We start from the raw sequence: 20,032 nt of genomic DNA on the forward strand, positions 1-20,032 counted from the left end.
CAGCAGGAGCAGAGGCGGGTACATGTGGGAAACAACCGGAACTCTCACCCTGGTCCAGTCAAGAGAAATCCAGAGGCCTTGGTGGTTCGTGAGTGACGACTGTAAGTCCAGATTAGATGCATCCAACCAGAGATGCCAATGAGAGATCCAAATGGAAACGTCGAGTCTGTAGTAGTGTCTTAGAGAGAAGACGAGACAAGAAGTTGGAGACACTGTAGCGTAGCTGTGGTGCCCTGGCCTTCGTTACATCTGAGCACTCTTGTCCACATATTGTGTATTCTGCATGAGGACAGGAAGGTGATGTCACTGCTAGGAATGGGGCTCAGAGGTGCAGAGAGACCTCTGAGTGCTGTATCTTTTCTAAAAGGTGGAACTGAACCTGTTTTCTGACATGGTTCCTTTTCTGTTGTATCATCTTCCTCACCAAGGAAGGCAGGGCAGGGAGGCAAAAGAGCTGTGAAATGTTCTGAATGTCAGCTTTGGGGACCATAAGTACCATAGTGGGGTGACTTCTGAGGTAAGTTAACATCATGTGTCGGTGTGTGTAGAAGTCCTGGTAGTGGATGGAGTCTCTCTGCAGGAGGCTGCACTTGCCAAAACCTTACAACAGGCACTCCCCTCCTTGATCCTGAAGAGGAATGTGGTCATTGTTCCCATGGTTTCAGTCCATTTCTCTATCATAAATAAACAAATCCAGCTGTTGAGCATCTGTCGCATGCAAATAAACTCATAAGCAATAGAGAACCTCTGTCTGTACAGTCCTAAGGCGGCTTGCAGGGACTTCACACTGAGGGGACAATGTGTTCCTTCTAGTGCTAGGAATAGACCACTTATGGATTTGTGTTAGATCCAGGATTGCTCAATCCCTTCACCGTGAGACAATATTAGTAAGATAATACGCTTTACTTAAAAAACTGTGGCTATCTGCAGTTTATTTTTATCTCAAGGAAATTTGCCTGTTTGGGGCAGGGGGGCTCTGATGAGCATGTCTTCCTGTGGTATATGCAGTCCACAGTGTCTGTGGGCACACGACTGAGGTTTCGTGTGAGACTTACTGCTTTCTCAGGTAAATTTGCTGCGTGTTTCCCAGCACACACAAGTGCACCAGCATGCCTTTGTCTTTAGTTTGGTGGCTACCAGACTTTGCTGCAAATTAGAGTTACTTGTGGAACTTTAACACTCCTTAAAGCCTAGGCTGTGTCTGCATTAGCGCCCGATTACTGTTACGATATTATCACAAAAGTAGAGGCTTAAAATAACACAGACATAGTGTCTTACGGTTCAGTAGCATGCAAGTCTGACTTGCGTCTTGCTGGGTGAAAACCAATATATCAACAAGGGATCAACATTCCTTTCTGAAGGCTCTAGGGATGGATTGGTTTCCTTGCCTTTTCCAGCTTCTAGTGGCCACCCACATTCCTTGGCTTATGGTCCCTTCCAGGTTCCAAGCCAACAACAATACTGTATCACTACTGTGTCTAGTGCTGCCTCCCCTCCACATTTGAAGACCCTTATGCTTACACTGCACCCACCCAGATGGGGGAACTCCCCTTAAGGCCAACCTATTGGAAGGTTCAGTTTCTCCTGCAGCCTTGATGAGCCGTTCTGCTGTCCACCATAGAACTTTACACCAAGTAAATCTGAATGTCCAGCAGAGATCAGGTCGAGTGCACGCCCGTGCCGGCTGCACTGAGAAGATGGAGTTAGTACTACTACACTGTCACACCGCCTCCCACATCTCACGTGACGCGTGTCAGAACCTTCACAGTCACACGTGTCACACAGAGGCTATGTCACTGACAGTTCTTTCTCTCTGTGTCACATAGTTTGCCCCGCATCTTTGCATCCCCCCAACTTCACACCCCATCAGCACCCCACACTCAGATGGATGCCTGCGTATCTAGACGAACACGGAGTGCTTTTCCATGTGCTGCCAACAGAAGCTGGGTTTCTCTGCGGTGACCTCCCAGGGAGCCAGCAGTTATTTACATGGGTGGTTTTCTGATGTGTTGTTTTCTCCTCCGAGGTAGAGTAGACTCAGCCGTTTTCTCTCACAAGAACTGACATTCTCAGGCTAAAAACAATACAAAACCTGCCCCGACAGGATTACAGTCAGCCTCCATTTCTTCTGCTACACGGAACCAAGGTTGGAGGTATCTGTAGGTGGATCAGGCCTGCAGCCCCCTGGGATCCGCACTGTGACTCATGTGTGTCAGAGAAATCAGGGCCATGGGCACGGGTATTTTGTAAATATCTCCATATGATTTATGGAGCCACAGAATCATTGTTTTGATTTTCCTTAGTGAAACAACAGGCTAGAAGATGACCAGCCAGACTGTTTTGGAGGAAAGGAAACCTTACTAATAAATGCACTGTACTTAGAACATAACCACAGAACCAGAGGATCAAATTATCTTCCATTTAGGAATTCTGTTTTTATCCTTACCAGAGAGAACGCAGAGCATCCGGCCAAGGCCAGTGACTTGCTCATGCACAATGGCCAGGCCTAATAAAGGAAAGAGTAGCAGGGAAGGGGAAATCCCAGTGATGGGAACCTATACGTCACTGGTTTGTTGTATGTCGGGAATGGGAGAGCAGGGTGGCAGGGAAGGACACTTGTCTTCCTAGCACCAATTCTGGGGGCAAAGAAACCAACAAGTTCTTCAGGGAGCTCGAAATACGATCGTTCACTGAAGGGCACGGTGTTCTCAGGACTTCATGCACTTCAGTGGACCAGCACTTACTGATTGGTTAGAATTCCTGGCTGAATTTTCACTGTGAAAAGTGAGAATAAAACTGTGTGGTTACCTCCCCCAAAGCCTGCAAGACAGGCAAATCTCCATCACTGAAATGTTGCCTTATAGGGACAAAGGGAACCTTACCGGTGTGTCAAGTTGAGTCAGTCAGGACAGGACGAGTATCTGGGATTATGCAGGTAGACCTAGATGCAGTTACAGGTATCCATACAAAAGAGAAGCAGGGGCTGGGTGTGTAGCAGGCAGTAGGCCCTAAATTCATGTCTAGTACCACTGAAAGAAAAGGTGAGGCACAGGGAGATTTGATATGCAATGTCTGAGACAAGATGGTATCTTCTCTGAAGAGAGCCGAAGGGGCTACATGAAAAGAAAGGGCTACAAAGAGGGCCCTGTAAGCTAGGAAAGGCAGAAAATTGTCTCCCCTCAAAACTCTGGAGGAAAATCTTGACTTCAAAACTAGTGAAACTGATTTCAGCCTCTGTCTCTACTACTGTTGGAGCAGCAACAGGAAAGAAATTTGCGTAACAACCGTGTCTGTCTGTCAGTTGCCACATAATTCAGATTAGCCACATTTACACTGTAACATTCGTGTTTAGCTGTAAGTCTATACTGTCTGACCCTTTGAGATGATGACTTCTTTCTTTAAAACAAGACACAACTTCTTTTCAGATTATTTTGAGTGTTTTGACTGCATGCCTGTATGTGTGCCACATGTGTGTCTGTCGCTCAGAGGTCAGAGTGTGGTATTTGAATCCCAGGATCTGGAGTTAAGGATGCTTATGAGCCAACACATGGGTGCTGGGAACGGAACCGGGGCCCTCTGCAAGAGCAATCAGTGCTCTTAGCCCCCGAGTCATCTCTCTAGCCCCTTGGTCTGATTTTTTTCAAAGCATGATTTACAGGAGGAAGTTGTTCAAGTCAACTGTACCAGAAGGTCCGCAATCTCTTTAGGTCTTTCCTTAAGCTTTGATTGTAGTTAGTTTTGTTCTGGTGAGGTCTATGAGAAGTGGAACCTCTTCTATCTACTACCCAGTGTTCGGGTTTTTGAAAAATAGATGTATTTTGTGAGTATGGTTGCATTTATATAGATGTATTACATACAAGAGCCTGTAGATGGCAGAAGAGGCATTAAGTCCTCTAGAATGGAGTCATGGATGGCTGTAAGCCATTGTGTAAGTGCTGGGAACTGAATCCAGGTTTTCTGGGAGAGCAGACCATGCTCTTAACCACTGAATCATCTCCCCAGCCCTAGTGTCAGATCCTTCCAAAATTTGTCAGTCAATTTTCTTTATGCTCATCTTTAGAGAAACACCTCCTATCCTCCTAAGCTATCTATTTCTTTGTTGTGCTAGAGATAAAGCTTATGAGTGTTTGAAACTAGGGATTTCACACAGTGTAAAAATTCCCTATTCTGTGAGCTTGTCTGAGCAACAGCAGAAGAAAAGCCAACTGGTGAAAGACGAGCGGGGGCTGCTGGGTGGATCAGAAGACAAGGCGCTGGCTTGCAGGCCTGAAGCAACCTTCTTTTAGTCCCTGGGTCCCACAAGATGGCAGGAGAGAACTGACTTAAGGGAGTGTCCTTTGACCTCCATACATGTGCCATGATATGTGCAGGGGCTTACGTATAGTTATTTGATTGGGCTTATTAATTATTTATTATGTCATTAATTAAAATTAATTATTTTTATGTCATTATGACTTTCTAAAATGTGAAGAGTTATCCTCTGGGAATGTAAATGAAATGTCCTTCAGTGTTTCTGAATAGCAACTTCCTGTTGGAGTCAATTCTTTTTTATAAAATGTGACGGAAGGTTATCACACACACACACACACACACACACACACACACACACACACACACACAAACAAACAAACTTGGCTTTGTTCGGTATCTCTGTCATTTGGTACATTTTATTTTAGGCTCCCCCAGCTAATAGTATCACTCCACAGACTTGACTTTTAGTTACCTTTACGTAGTAACTAGCTCTCAAACTTTGTGGTTTAGGACCCTTTATGTTCTTAAAATTTTTTGTGAAATCCTGAAAGGGTTTTTTTCCTACTTCTTTTGCTACTGCATTTAAAATTATGAGACATGTAAAAATTAGTAAGTTTACATATAAAATGTAAATTTAATAAATATAAGTTTAAAACTAATAAGCATATCTGTTCATACAAACAAACTTATAGAAAGAAACTTTTTCAAAGACATTCGTGGAATCACCTTGCCCTATAGTTTTATAGGCGTTTGTGTCTGGAGTAGTGAAGCTGGCTGGATTCTTGTATATGTTTCTGAATTTGGCTCATTGTAATGCATCATTTTGGATGCTGTAAATGAAGTACATCTCACATAGAAATGTAATTGGAAACAAGCAGTTTTAAAAATCGTTCCAAATAAAAAGTTTTGTTTTTCCATATGACCGCAAAATATAGCAGGTAGTTCCTGGAAGGTTTGCTTCAGTTCTCTGGGCTTGTGCTAGTGTTGATTGGCTGACTGCTGTCAGACAGCGTCTGTTGAAACAGACCCTGTTGATACTATACCAGGAAGTAAGAGAGTTGGGCATTTGTCACTGTAATTACATGCTCTACCCTAAAAGTGACAAGTCAGCTTGCTCCCTGCCTCACTGGCCACACTGATCAGCTGCCCCATGCAGCCATGGAGAAGTATAACCCACTGTATATCACAGCAGTTGTACTCCATAGTGTTGAGACTCTCAGACTCACTAGCTGTGATCTTGAGTGAGGTAGCCAGTCTTCAGTGTCTGCCTGCATATATCAAGAGGTTCCTAGGACCTGTTTCACTGTGTTAAGAACATGAAGCAGGTCAATGTGCGGTGCTCACATTTACAGCCTACAGGGATCGCCCACTGTTCTTTTTTGCCTTCATAGGTCTTTGGTTAAAAAAACGTAGACCAGGTGAATGGGTGTACCTCCCCACTCCCTTTTCTAAAGACAGTCAGACCCCCTCGGCCTCCTGAATAATTGGCACTCCAGATACAGGCTACCATGCCTATGAGGAAGGTACTGCTGTCCTCTGGTAATAAGTAAAACCAGGGAGGTGGTGGGGCACACCTTTAATCCCAGCACTCAGGAGGCAGAGACAAGTGGGTCTCTGAGTTCAAGGCCAGCCAGGACTATACAGAGAAACCGTGTCTGGAAATACAAACAAATAAACAAACAAACAAAAAACCGAACAACAATCTAGTTCAGATTCTAAACTGGCTTTAATTAATGAATCTATAAACAGGGGCAAGGTGTTCTAGTTGAAGAACTGGGCTACAACATGGACAGGCAGCATTTGTGGATAGAGAACAGGAGTGAGGCCCAGGCAGTTGATTGACTTGCCTTGTTTGAGGCAGGTGTCTGCTAGAGTGACTAAAGCTCTGTCTGCTCCTGTGACTGAACGTCTGCGCCTGTGCCTTCTCATGCATTCACAATACTTGAACAACTGTGTTGGTTTGGTCCCTTCTTCAAATCAATGGCCTTTTATAAATCACATTTGACATACAGAAATGTTAGGTGAAACAGTTTCTAAAACAGTCCTTCGATTCTTAGCCGAGTTTGGAAACAACCAAGGGACTCTAATCCTTGCCAGTGGGGTCTAGAAGCCCCCTGGTCCTGAGTTACCTCAACCAGATGGGGGCCTCAGCACCAAGTGTATGCACACCCAGGCAGGGGCAGGGCGTGAACGAGGCTGGGCTTCCCAGGCCTGTGAGCAGATGGGAGTGGGCCTTCCAGATAAATCTAGAAGCTGGGAATGGCAGTTTTATGGAATACTAATTTCTTCCGTCCCCACCCAAGAGTGGGATACTCAAGTCAGACCACCCACCTTGGTCCACAACATTTTAGCATGCATACCTAAGTTTGTATTTTATTTTTCTTAAAAACTCTAAAGCAAATAAGTATCTCTGAATAAATCAAGTGTAGACATTTTCAGCTTCACTTCAGAGTCCTCATTTTTCAAACAGAAGCCCGACTTTATCTGGCCAGCATTTTATGTAGATTTACTAACGCTTTTGTCCTCATCCATGGCTCTCCTAACTGGTGTGTGTGTGTGTGTGTGTGTGTGTGTGTGTGTGTGTGTGTGTGTGTCTGTCTGTCTGTCTGTCTGTCTGTCTGTCTGTCTGTCTGCATCACTGTATTTGGGGTAGGGCTGCTGTGGTTTTCAACATTAAAAAGCTTTAATATTTGTGGTTGCTTTTTTCCACAGAAGTATGTTTTTCTGGTTATGCGACTTTTTTTTTTTTTTTTGAAAACCTTTGAATGGTACTAACTTACTTTTCTTCTATTCCTTATATCCTTCCTGCTTTTTCTTGGCACGTTTTGTGTTGTTCATCTCAGACTTTTTCTTTCATGCTGTTGTGGGCTGAATTATGCTTTGCCCCATTCATGCGTTGGTGTCCTGACAGCCTACCCCCAAGAACGTAACTGTATTTGGAAAGAGGCTTTTTAAAGGGGTAATTAAGTTAGAATGAGGTCACTTGGCTGGGCCCTAATCCAGTGTGACTGGTGTCCTTTGTCAGGTGAAGAAACGGGAACAGGACACATATGGAGGGAGACCATGGAAAGACACGAGGGAGACACACCATGAAGGGCCTTAGAAACCAGCCTTCCGATGACAACTTGATCTCTGGCTGCGGTCTCTGGTCTCATGAGAAAAGAAGGTTGTTTTGGCATGCGGTTTGTAGTGATAGCATCCTTCCCCTATGATTTTCCATACATATCTGCTAATTTTCTATCAGCATGGTATGAACAGAGGACCATGCTGACATGATAGCCAGCTCCGGTGAGCATTTTAAATGGTGGCAGATTGGGTTACCCAGAAGGCTTCTTTCTTGCCTGGGACAACGTGCCATGAATCTACAAGTAGTTAGGTTGTACCCCGGCAGGCTTCTTATGGGGTAAGTGAGAAGAGCACAAAAGCGGAGTCAGAACCATAGAAGTGACGACATTAGAGCTTTAACCTAGGGGAAATATTCCATGTACTTTTATACCTGGGGGGAAATGCCCCTTTAACCTAGGGGGAAGTAATACCGTGAACTTTACCTAGGGTGACATGATTTCTTCATTGACCTCTCATTACCCTGTAGCTATCTCAGAGTCTCTGACTCATTTCCTTGCCTGGATACCAGCTCCCAAGGGCTTTCCTTTCACAGCAGTCCTTCCTCTCCAGAGAACTGTCCAAGGGTGCAGCTGGGAGTAAACCCTGGAGGCTGCAACCCACACAGGGCAGGGCTCAGAGTAGTGGGGCCCAGCTGCTCCATAGACAACTCTCTGCACACAGGCCCTCATCCTGCCTCACAGCCTCTTTCTTTGTAGAACATTCTGTGGCTGCCAGTAGCCATTGACTCCAAGGTTGGCGGGTCTCCAGTGCTCTCTAGTTGGGAAGAAAGAGCTTCTCTCTCTGTAGCTGGTGCGTGTGTGTGTGTGTGTGTGTGTGTGTGTGTGTGTGTGTGTGTGTGTGTGTGTATGTGTGTGTGTATGTGTGTGTGTTTTCCCTCCATTGTGGTTTGTCAGTACAGCCCAGGTCTCGTCCTTAAGCAAATGAGTCTTCTGAAGGACTTGTTCATTGATAGCACTCCTCTGTTTTCACTGCCACTGTGGGTCCTTTCTCAGAGAAAAAAGATCATCTCTGCAGCGTGGCTGTGCTCTCTGGAAGGAAGAAGGCACTAGACTCTACTGTCTAGAACTCAAAGTCATGTTTTTATGAGTTAACAGGAGCTATATAAATTATGTGACCAAAACAGCTGTGTCTCTGGGGCTTTGATTGAACAGATGTTTCATTTGGTGTCTGTGGAAGCTGTTTACTTGGCTTTCTGTGAGTGGTAACCCAACTCATCACCTGATGTCTTCCTAGCTGGATTTCCCTAAAATTCAATTAGGGAGATGAGGAAAGGTATTCCTGCTCCTTGTAGTCATGGTTTTAGGTACTCGAGGGTGGACAGTCTTTGTCTATAGGAAGAAGCCAGTTAACAGAGTAGGAGCGAATGGGGGAACAGGAAAGACAGTCTGTCATTCCAACAGTTGTCTGACTCTTCCTGGTCATCCAGCAGTTTCTGGTGCTCTGCAGATCTACAGGCTTAGTGCCCTCCAGACCATCCCGGTTAAGATAAAACTATAAGTCCTAGATGTCCCCAGGCTGGGCACTTCTATCTGCTTGGCTACAAATTTTCATGACTCTTCTGAATTTGGTACTTTAGAAAAACATTCACAGAACTCAGGAAGTGCCCTACTTAGAGAGTTTTATGATAGCAGTTGCCATTCTGGAACAGGCAAATAGAGAAATGAATGGGGGGAAGTGTCAGGGGGCAGTGTAGAGTCCCCATGCCCTCTCTACATGTACCGTGCTCAGTGCTCAGAGCACACCCATGCGTTCCCTGTCCTTGAGGCTGCCAGGACCTTGTTGTTGGGTTTTCGCAGAGGCTTCAGTACCTGATTGATCATTGGCCACAGTAGGACTGGCCTCCTTCTGCACCACTGAAGGTGAAATTGGGCCTGAAACTGCCAGTGCTCTAATCATGCTTAGGGCTAGTCCTCCATCAAATTATTTAAAGGTCTACTAGGAGTCATCTCATTAGCACAAATCTAAAAGCATTTTTTTTTTTTACAGATAATAAAAACTACTCTTATCAGGAAATCCCAAGGTTTTTGATGCTCTTGCTAAGAACCAGGGATTAAGATGAATACTATGCCTTTTTTTTTTTTTTTTAAACAGTAGAGCTAGGAGCCAGTGTCCGAGTCTGTTGAGTATGCAGAAACAATTGCTTGGCGTAGGTGTGGTACTTGTCCTCTGACTTTGCTGCTGCTGGCTTTGGTTGGTTCTGGTGATGAGTCGGGACCATTGAGCCACGGGACTTTGCCTTTTCTGGACTATGACTTCTTCATTTCTTTCTGGGTCTGTATGTTGGTTTTGACCCTGGCACTGTAGCCAGTTTGCCATGTAACTATGAGGCAAATGTTTTCTAGGAGAACAGCTTTGAGCATATTAGTCAAAGAAAGAACACTGATGCTCAGCCTTGGGACAGCTGGGGTTGGTGACTCACTGGTCTTTCTTTCCCATGGGCTTCCCCACAGTTCCTGTCTGATCTCTAAAAAGGCAGCCGCAGTCCCTCCAACTAGTAGCTGAACCAAAGAATGCACTTCAGCGCAGCCCAGCAAGCAGGAAGGATCCAGCAGCATCACAGCTGCGAAGGACAGGCCATCCTGAGCTCCTCACAGAGCAGGCCATTCTGAGCTCCACACCCGCCGCTCCGCCCCGCACGGAGGTTCCCGTCCTCAGTGCCTTGTGGGAAGGAAGGCCTGAAGCTGTGTTGGGAGCCTTCACCAAGTTCTGCTTCTCACTATGGCGTTTGTAGCCCCCATGTCTGTGCAGGTAGCGCTTTTGCAATCCTGAGTGATTGAAAGCTGACAAAGAGTTTGAGTCATTCCTTACATGTTCTAAGGTCAGACATGGTGACGCGCTGCCCTTTTCTTTCCTCTTTCCTGCAATGATGCCTGAAGGTTGGAGGTTCTGGCCTGGGTCCTGTCGCAAGGTTTTGTGATGACTAACAGTAATTGCCAACCCTGCAGGATCCATGATTACAGAATCTAGAAGATGATCTCTGGACATGTTTGGGAATTTTTAGATGAAGTTTATTTAGGTGGGAAGACCTAAATACCTGTGACGTTATTCAACAGGCTGGAGTCGCAGATGAAAAGATATAGCAAGCTGAACACTGGTACTCCTGGCAGTGGGTACAATGGGGCCAGCTCCGTTAAGCTCTGGCTGCTTGCTTCCTCCACAATGGTGGCCCGAGAGCCATACTCAGCCCTGCCCCTTTAATTTGTTTCTTATAAGGTATTTGTGGTAGCAATGGCACAGTCGCTAACAGATCTTAGCCTTCTCTTAGTGGCCCAGCCTTGGGGAAGTCAACAAACACCTCTGAACCTTGTTTTTCTTTTGAAATACAAAGAAAATAGAAGCACGTAGTGAGTGGCTTTGGGGACAAAATACTGCAACTTGCATGAGATCTGGACACAGAGTTCATATGTTTCTCCTAGGAACATTGGTCCAGTGCTTATTAAGTCAGTGTTTGCCACCACAAACAATGAGCGTGCACCGGGAATGCTCCTGGTTAGTAGTTATGAGGGGATACAAAACCAAGGACCAGGCTCACACGTAAAGTCCAAGGGCACCCAGGGGCAGCCTTCCCAGGACATTGAGCCAGTAAAGTCACACAGGATGTGCTTAATCCCACCAAAATGAGTTGCGATGGCATGTATGAAATGTTGCTAATTGGGGGAATCTCATTAGAGAGGAGCATCCAGGCTTTACCCAAGGCACCTATTGCATGGTGCGTTACCTCCTCCCTGGCGGGTATCCAAATTCCAGATGCGTAGAAGGAAAGCAGGTGTTCAGCATGAGCCACGCTGTTTGTGCAGCCCAGACACCTCGAGCCACACTTATCAGTTAACAGTTCGGCCCTCCCCACATCCAAGTTCCAAGGTACCTGCCTAGAGCCAGCCTCAGAAGGCACCGAGGCACACAACTCGCTCTTCTGTGCACAGACCCACTGCGCGCATGCTTTGCTTGCATTTACAGTGATGGGATTAAAGGCGTGCATCACCACCGCCTGGCGAGGCATTTTATCTTATCTAACAATTTCAGACAGTAATTTGGAAACAGAATTGACATCACTGGTGAATAGTTCTGTTGACCTTTTTTAAAGTTTGAAATATGTAAACGGCTTTAAAACAGTGTTTAGTGTGTACTGAGAATTTGTTCTCTCTGCATCTCAGTTTCGTCCCTGTCATCACAGGGACAGAAGTTCCCTGTGTCCCCCATCAGTGGGATAGCCAGAAAATCTTCCTGTTTAGCCATCTTGATCAGTTGCCCCATTAACTTTGGAAATCCAATTTCCTTATCTCAGCACCGAGGGCAGAAAAGAGTAGGGAAAGTAATCGTCCCCGGAAGGTCTGTCGAGTAAATGAGGTACTGCTTGACATAGTGTGTGCACACAGCCAGTGCTTAATAAATGTTCACTTTTACTGGTGTCATGATATCTTTTGTTCCGTGTTCAGTTAGGCTGAGATTCTATTTGTCCCCGAGCCACTGGGCCCCACCGATGTTCTTCTGGTTGCCCCATCAGGCTGCAGGTGTGTCACTCCGAGGTCCTGCCACATCTATCGCTGGAAGCAGTGTGGGGTTTTAATATCAGTTATACTTCTGAGGATAAAAGTGTCCAGTTTCTCGAGTCCTCCCAGTCATACAGAGCACCTGAAGAGCTAGCATGTGTCTCTCCATGCTGTTATCCATCCTCACAGTCAAATCTCATATCTTCTCAGCAGCCTAAGTACCGTTTGTCCTCCAAGTACACACTGAAGACCCCTTATCTCAAGCGCTTAAGGTATTTTTAACTTAGGAATATTGACATTACATAATGTGAGATATCCTAAGGTTACAAACCAAGTCTAAACACAAAACTCACTTGAATTTTCTGTAGACCTTGTATATGTATCCTGAAAGTAATTTTATGCAATATTTTTGTGTACCTGTGTTTTTAAGTTTTTTTTTTTTTTTTTTTTTTTGGTTCTTTTTTTCCCGGAGCTGGGGACCGAACCCAGGGCCTTGCGCTTCCTAGGCAAGCGCTCTACCACTGAGCTAAATCCCCAACCCTTTAAGTTTTTATTTTATCTATTTGTATATTTTTGGCAGGTACAGTGAACTTTATTGACATTCAAGAGAGTAGGGTTCCCTATAGCCCTCTCTTCCTCTTGAGGGGTCTGGGATGGAGACTGTGAGGGGAGCTGCTTAGTGTTGGGGGAGGAGTTGGGACAGAGATTCCCAGCAGCCAAAGGCTGCTCTCTTACTCTCCGTTCTTACTGGGGTGGGTGGTCCAGGGTTTCTTACTCCTTGAAGGCCATGTAGGCCACGGGGTCCACCACCCTGCTTCTGTGGCCTTCTTCGTCATACTAAGAAGTGAACTTTACAAAGTTGTTGAGAGCAATATTAGCTCCAGGGTGAAAATTGGAAGAGTGGGCATTCTTGTTAAAGTGGCGGGGGACAGTCTGGTCCTCAGTGTAGCCCAGGATCCCCTTGGTGGGCCCTCCAATGCCTCCTTCACCACCTTCTCGCTATCATAGTACTTGGCAGCTTTCTCCAGGTACTATGTCAGACTTATGACTGACACACTGGAGGTAGGAACATAGAAGCATGCTAATAAGCTTCCCCTTCAGCTCTGTAGATACGGGGATGGCATTCAGAGCAACCCCAGCCACAGTCTTCTGGGTGGTAGTGATGGCATGGACTGCAGTCACGAGTCCTTTACAATGCTGGAGTTATCATGGATGACCTTGGTGGTGGGGTGGTGGGGTACTAAGCAGTTGGAGGTGCGGTAGGCATTGCTGACAATCTTAAGAATACTCCTGTTCACACCTGTCATGAGGCTTCAGCAGAGGGGACAGAGATGAGGACTGTTTTGACTGTACCCCTCAGATGATCCCTGGCCACCAGCATCTCCCATTTGATGTTGGTGGGACCTCACTCCTGGAAGATGATGATGACCTAACTGTTGATGAAGTTTCCCATTCTCAGCCTTGACTCTACTGTGGAACTTGTCATGAGTAGAGCCATACTAGAACATGCAGACCATGTAGTTGAGGTCAGTGAAGGCGTCATTAATGGCAACAGAATTCACTTTGCCAGAGTTAAAGGCAGCCCTGGTGACCAGGCACCCAATATCTGTTCACACCAACCTTCAGCAACGTTTCTCAGGGACGAGGTTGACACAGCCTGGGGAGATGCAGCTGACACTAGAGTGGGGAGGAGCAGAGAGCTGTATTTAAGTATGCATGTGTGTATAATGTGTATGTGTGTAAGGGTGCACATGCCACAGTATGCATGTGGAGGTTAGAGGACAACTTTCAGGAACCAGTGTTGCTGTCCTTGCACCATGTGAGGTCCTGGAGGCTAAGCTCACGTTTGGTGGAAGCACCTTTACCCACAGAGCCATGGCGCTGGCCCGCACCTGTGTTTTGACCTAAGGTCAGGGGTGGAATTTTCTACTTTAAAAAAGCCAGCACTTAGAAAGCTTTGGATTGAGGGACATTTTGGATTTTAGATTTCTGCTTAGGAATGTTTGACGTTACCATACTTAATTTATCTTCCAAGTCGACTAAGGAGTTCAGTCCACCCTTTGGAAGTAGATGCCTCCCTGTTTTCCAAGGTCTGCCTGAACAGCCAGAACCTGTTTATGTTTGCGTGTTTCCTCCACCCAGCTTTCTGCTTTGTACCTTATGAATACTAGGGCGTAAGAGGGGGAGAGAATGCCAGATGTACAGTGGTAAGAGCGAGTTTTTGGAATCCGAGAGGCCCACCCCTCCATTTCCCAGCTGCGTGACTGAAGAGCAGCAGGCTCAATCTTCCCAGACGTCGTCGCTCCCTTCAGGGAGAATGGGGATGGTGATCCCTGCCTTACGGGCTGAGAGCATCAAAGCAGACACTCATGAAGATGCAGGCTTGGTGTGTCGGCCGCCCCTGTCAGTCCTGGGGGTCCCAGATAGGACGGGCGCTGCCGGGTTCTCATACTCCGCGATGACAGGCGTGCTGCTGGGAGAAATGTTTGAACTGGCCTCTTTAAAGTCCCGTCTCTCCAGGTGATCCTGCACACCTGTGACATGGCTGATCTCAGGGTATAAATTTCCCCAGCACACAAGATTTCCTTGTCACCACGCACAGCTCATTCCTGATATTAGTCACTGAACTTGGAACCTTCTGGTTTTGATTGGCTAGTCAGGGTTCACTGAAGCAAACTCTTGCCTGTGCTCTCTCCATATGTTCAGGAAGGGGAGTGTCTGTGAGCTGCACAGCAGCCGTGTGCACCCGAGGCCAAGAGCCAGCAGTGTGTTGCCATTTTCAGTGAGCCCCAGTGGGCAGCTGGGCAGGATGATTAATATTTAAGTATCTTTGTTCTTTCTGTCCAGTTATAACACTGAAGCTGTTTAAATCACGCTGCAAACAACACGCCTGACATGTCTCTGGTCTGAGCTCCCGTTCCCCCAGCTCAAGTTAGAATCCTCAGCCTCTAACCGAGGAGGTGTTTTGGGTAAGAAGGGATGGGGAAAGATGGACGACTCAGGGGAAAAGGATGTTTCTCAATGGCTTCATGGTGGAGAATACATTAAAACCTAAGTCTTGAAGGCATGACCAAAAATGTGTGTGTGAGAGGGCAGCTTGTCATCAGAGGGTACTTCATGGTTGGTGGCTGGCCCCCTGGTCTGCTTCCTGCGCTTGGTTTGAACATTTATTATGTGCCCACTTCTGACACTCTTCATTTGGGGTACACACTTGAGATCTCTCAGTACATGTAGTCCTCCTGGAACCTCAGGGTTTAAGTATGACTTTAGTGGGAGCTGGAGACCAGAGAGCGTGGCTGGATTTCCGTTCCTTCTGTGCTGCTGTGAGCTAAGATTGGGATCTAAGGGTTGAGCATTATGGTTGATTTATAATGTGTATGTGCCTTAAACATTTGTCTTGAGCAGTAGTTTTTTAAAAAACAAATCTAGTTGGATGGCAAAATTAAATATAATTTGAATACCTCAGTACCTTAGATATTATGAGAGCACTGGAGAGGTCTTTAAAAAAAAACAAAACATAGCCACCTTTCATTGACAGTCACCTTTCTGCAGTTGCCAACTTTTAAGAAGACGACTTAGACAACAGAACATATTTTGTTAACTGCCTCAAAGCATAATATTTCAACCCTATGATAAATAAAATCATTGAATTTGAATCAGCAAAGAAAAAAATAGATTGACTGAGAAGAAAAACTTAATACAGAAGAAAGAGTATGGAATGGATTGCCTGGAACTTAATTCTGTGGTAGGAAGACAAAGCCCCTATGGTCATTCTTCCCAGTAACAGGAGGTGAAGGATTTGATCACGGCAGCCCCCTATGCAGCAGCAGTGCCCGCCCCATTTGACAGGTGAGAAAACAGACTTTGGGAATTGAAACTTGCATAGGCGCACACAGCTAATAAACGGGCCCCGCTCCAGCAGGGAGATTGTTTATTTACTTCTTGGTGCAGCCATCTTTTTCTCTAAGTCGATCTCTGCCTGTAGGTCCAGGCTGAGTGGTTTCATTGAACATTAGAGGGCTATGTCCCCATCTTCTGGCTCCTTGAAAGTATGACCAGCTCCTCAGCTTCCAGATGACTCTCTGCCTATCGCAGCTCATCTCGGCCTAATTCGAGGGAGTCTAGAAAAAGTTCCCAGCGCCTCCTTCTCGTATTCTCTATTAGGAGGTGATCTTGACCCCTAGAGTTGTTTGCTTGTTGGGTGTTTTACCAGCTCCTGTGCCTTGTCCTAATGGGAATTCTTGAAAAGAGAGCAGAACATGGATTGAAATGAGGTCGTGTTCTTTGTTTCCTCATAGACTTTGTGCCTCAATGTTTAAGCCAACTTTCCACCGCTGTGATGGTAAGACTGAGAGCATCAGCTCACGAAGAGAAAAGGTTTATTTGGGCTCCTAACTTTAGAGGCGCCAAGCCACAGTCAACTGGGCTTCGTTGCTTCAGGTCTGTGGTGAGACTGTATATCATGGCACAAGCACGTGGCAGAAGGAAACCTGTCACTTGATGAGTCAGAAAGCAATGAGGAGGAAGAGAGTGACTAGGGGACCAGGGCCTCACAATTCCTTTCAGAAGTGTGCTACCATTGGCTTCAAGTCCTCAAATCTTTCTGGGAACAGGACTTTCACACACTGATTGGTGGAAACTTGACCAATCCTTTTCAGACTTGCTGGCTGCTGTGTTGTCTTCATTGGCTCCTTCTGGGGCTCCCGCAGCTGCCTCTCAGCGTCTTACATACAAGCTTTGAGTGCAGGCTCTCTGTGCGGCTTAGCCAGAGACCTCTCTGTGCAGTCTCTGTGGAAGCAGCCACTGCACTATGTTCCCTTGTATTCTGTAGTCCACCCGGCACGATGGGGACTATAGATCCATACATTCTCCTTGCACTGTCCTTCAGGCTTTCTTTGACTCAGAGAGAACAGGAATCTATGTCTTCTTGACTCTGAGATAGTTTCTGTCTCTACCTCCCAGTAGAATTATGTAGTAACAATTTTCTAAGACAGTCCTGCAAGAATCTAGGGATGGTGCTAGATGTAGGGTGAAGATGGCCTTGGAAAAGCTCTATGTGACTCTGATGCACAGGCCTCCCACCCCACCTGCCTGTGCAGTGCCTCTGTCTCCGCAGTGGCTCCCATGTGGCACTGTACACATCATCTTGTGTTTTGAGTGGGGGTCATTGCTTCAGTCACCAAAGAATATAGCATATTTTCAGGAGCTGTGTTTATGTTGAAAAAAATGTATATTCTTTGAACAACTCTCATTTCAATTGGGAGGATTGTTGCTTATGAAAAATAATTATAAGATTTTGAGATTGGTGCTGTCATCAAGATTGGGATGGTGTGGGAAGGCCATGTGCTCCTCAAAAGCAGGGATGGGCAGTGTTTTCCTTCACTAGGCTGTTAAGTCATAGAAAATGATAAACCACAGTTGATGATCAACTTAACGATTTTGATGATGGTAAATTAACTTAATATTCACATTGACCTAATAAACATAGTACGATTATTAATAGGGAGAGTGAAGCCAAGGGCATTTAAGTAATTATGTACTGTCAAATCTGGATTTTACCCAAGATCCTTTTGCTGACAACGTGTGTTTTGTTTTTAGATTTATGTTTGTATGTGATGTGTGTCTGTATGTCTGTATGTCTGTCCGTGTCTGCTTGTTACCTCTGCAGGTACCTGTAGGGGTAGAACAAGAGCATCAGATATTTTGGAACTGCGGCTGTAGCCCAACATGGGTGCTAGGGGAGAGAGGGGAAGGGAGAGGGAGAGGGAGAGGGAGAGGGAGAGGGAGAGGGAGAGGGAGAGGGAGAGGGAGAGGGAGAGGGAGAGGGAGAGGGAGAGGGAGAGGGAGATTGCATGTTTTTAAGCAAGTGTATGTGTATGCATGTGGAGGCTAAAGGTTGAGCTCTGAGCTCAGGTGCTTCCCTCAACACCTCTACTTTTCCATTCTGCATCATGTATTAAGGCAGGTCTCAGGGGTTGGGGATTTAGCTCAGTGGTAGAGTGCTTGCCTAGCAAGCGCAAGGCCCTAGGTTCGGTCCCCAGCTCCAGAAAAAAGAAAAGAAGGAGAGAAAAAAAAAAAGGCAGGTCTCTTGATTGATACTTAGTCAGGGCTCACCAGTTCACCTAGTCTAGCTGGCCAGCTTACTACTAGGGATTCCTGTCTCTATCTTCTGATCGCAGGCAGGATGCTACAATCACCCAGCATTTGTGTGGGTACTGCATATCTTAACTCCAATCCATAGGCTTGTCCAGCAAATGTTTTACCCGCTGAGCCATCTCCTCAGCTTCAAGCACTAGACAGAGTTACTTCATCAATACATGCTTACGCTATTGTATATGTGCCAAGACAATGCCCTCTCTCCCTCCCTCCCCTTCCCTTCCTCCCTCCCCTTCCCTTCCTCCCTCTCCTCCCCTCCCCCTTCCCCTCCCCTCCCCCTTCCCCATCCCCCTCCTCCCCTCTCCTCTCTCCCTTCCTCCTTCTCTCTCTCCCCTCTCTTGAAAGAGGACCTCATGTAGTCAGGCTGACCTGGAACTCAATTATATAGTCATGGATGACCTTAAACTCCTAATCCTCCTGCCCCTGCCTTTCAAATGCTAGGATTGAAGTTATGCACTGCTTTCACTTCAGTGTAGTCATTGGAAAGCAAATATAATTGTATTTTTTTCTACCTTTACCCCCATACAAGGATGGGAATAACAGTAACGCCCAGCAATTAGTAGAGTCTATTATGATTAATATGAAGGGAATGCATAGTAAAAGCACACTAAGCAGTTCTAAAGTATAAAAGCTTTTTAAAAACAGTATGCTCTATAGCGTGGCACCTCCTTTATCATTCCCAAGGATGTACTAAAGCGATGAAATGAAGAAACTGCCATGGGCTGCATAGGATGGCTGTCCGTTGTGTCTTTCATTACGCTGTCTGTTGTCTGTCGGCTTCAAGCACAGCCTTCCCAGTATTCCCTGGAGATGCTGAAGCAGGAATCTACCGCATCATGTTTTGCTAGGCCATGCTTGCAGGAACTATGCTAGAGCAGCTATGCCAGACCTGTGGGTTGAGACCCCGGGGAGGTGGTGTGTGTCAAATGACCCTTTCACAGGGGTCTCCTAAGACCATGGAAAACACAGATATGTACATTAACTATTCATAACAGTAGCAAAATCACAGTTATGAAGTAGTAACAAAAGTAATTTTATGGCTGGGGTCACCACAACTTGGGGAACTGTATTAAAAGGTCACAGCAGAGGAAGGTTGAGAACCAGTGCTCTAAAGGATGCTGTGGATCTGAAATATAGGAGTACTGTGTGCTTCCCCTTGCTCCCTTGGCTTCCTGTCTGAATCACACTATAGTGCTGCCTCTTTTCACAATGGCAGAAGCCCTCACCCTCCTCAGAAGCCCTCACCCTCCTCAGAAGCCCCCACCCTCCTCAGAAGCCCTCACCCTCCTCAGAAATCCTCTTGCTATCTCTTTATTTTCATCTCAAACCTTTCATTTTTCAGACCTGTACTACACCTGGGATATGAGGAGTTTTTAAATTCTTCCCTCTGTACCTAGTTAACAATTTTCTGTACTAATTTTTTCTCTTATAAAAGCAATTGGTGGGAATTTTGCCTCTTCACTGGACCCTGACTGATAGGCCTGTAAGATTCAGACTTCTCTGCCCAACTTTAGTTTCACAGTTACCGTCTTCATCTGAGTGAGCTTTTCCTCTCAGCAGCCGGGAAGGTGTGCTTAGATGCCGTGCGAATGCTGGCCTTCAGACAGGCCTCAAGGACAAGAACATGCTTACATCTCTGATATGTTTTCTTGGATCTGTGGGGTAGATCGGTGTTGATTCCCTCTGGTAGCATTGCCATAGCCTGGAAGAGCTGTTTTGATAAACAATAGAGTTCAGTTCTCTTTGGTCCCCGATGTGCCTCCATCTCCATATATGGTAATGCAGTCATCCTTTGGTAGCATGAGGGATTGTTTCCAGGACCCCCACAGATACCAAAGTCTGGAAATGTTCAAGTCCTTGTATAAATGGTGAAGCATTTGCATATGACTCGTGCATATCCTTCTGTATATTTTCAGTGATCTCTAGATTATCTACTACAATGTAAACATAAAAGTGGTTGTTATGCTGGGTTATTTATACAATAATGACAATGACAAAAACCCTAACAT

General features: G+C 45.9%; 1 protein-coding gene across 9 annotated transcripts in view; it reads left to right on the forward strand.

The window, feature by feature from the left end:
• Stx8 (syntaxin 8) overlaps positions 1–20,032 on the forward strand; it is a 236,952-nt gene that overhangs the window by 51,704 nt on the left and 165,216 nt on the right. The gene's annotated exons all lie outside the window — the stretch shown is intronic.

This window comes from Rattus norvegicus, chromosome 10, assembly GCF_021556685.1.
Source record: "Rattus norvegicus strain SHRSP/BbbUtx chromosome 10, alternate assembly SHRSP_T2T, whole genome shotgun sequence".
In the NCBI taxonomy this organism is placed as follows: Eukaryota; Metazoa; Chordata; class Mammalia; order Rodentia; family Muridae; genus Rattus; species Rattus norvegicus.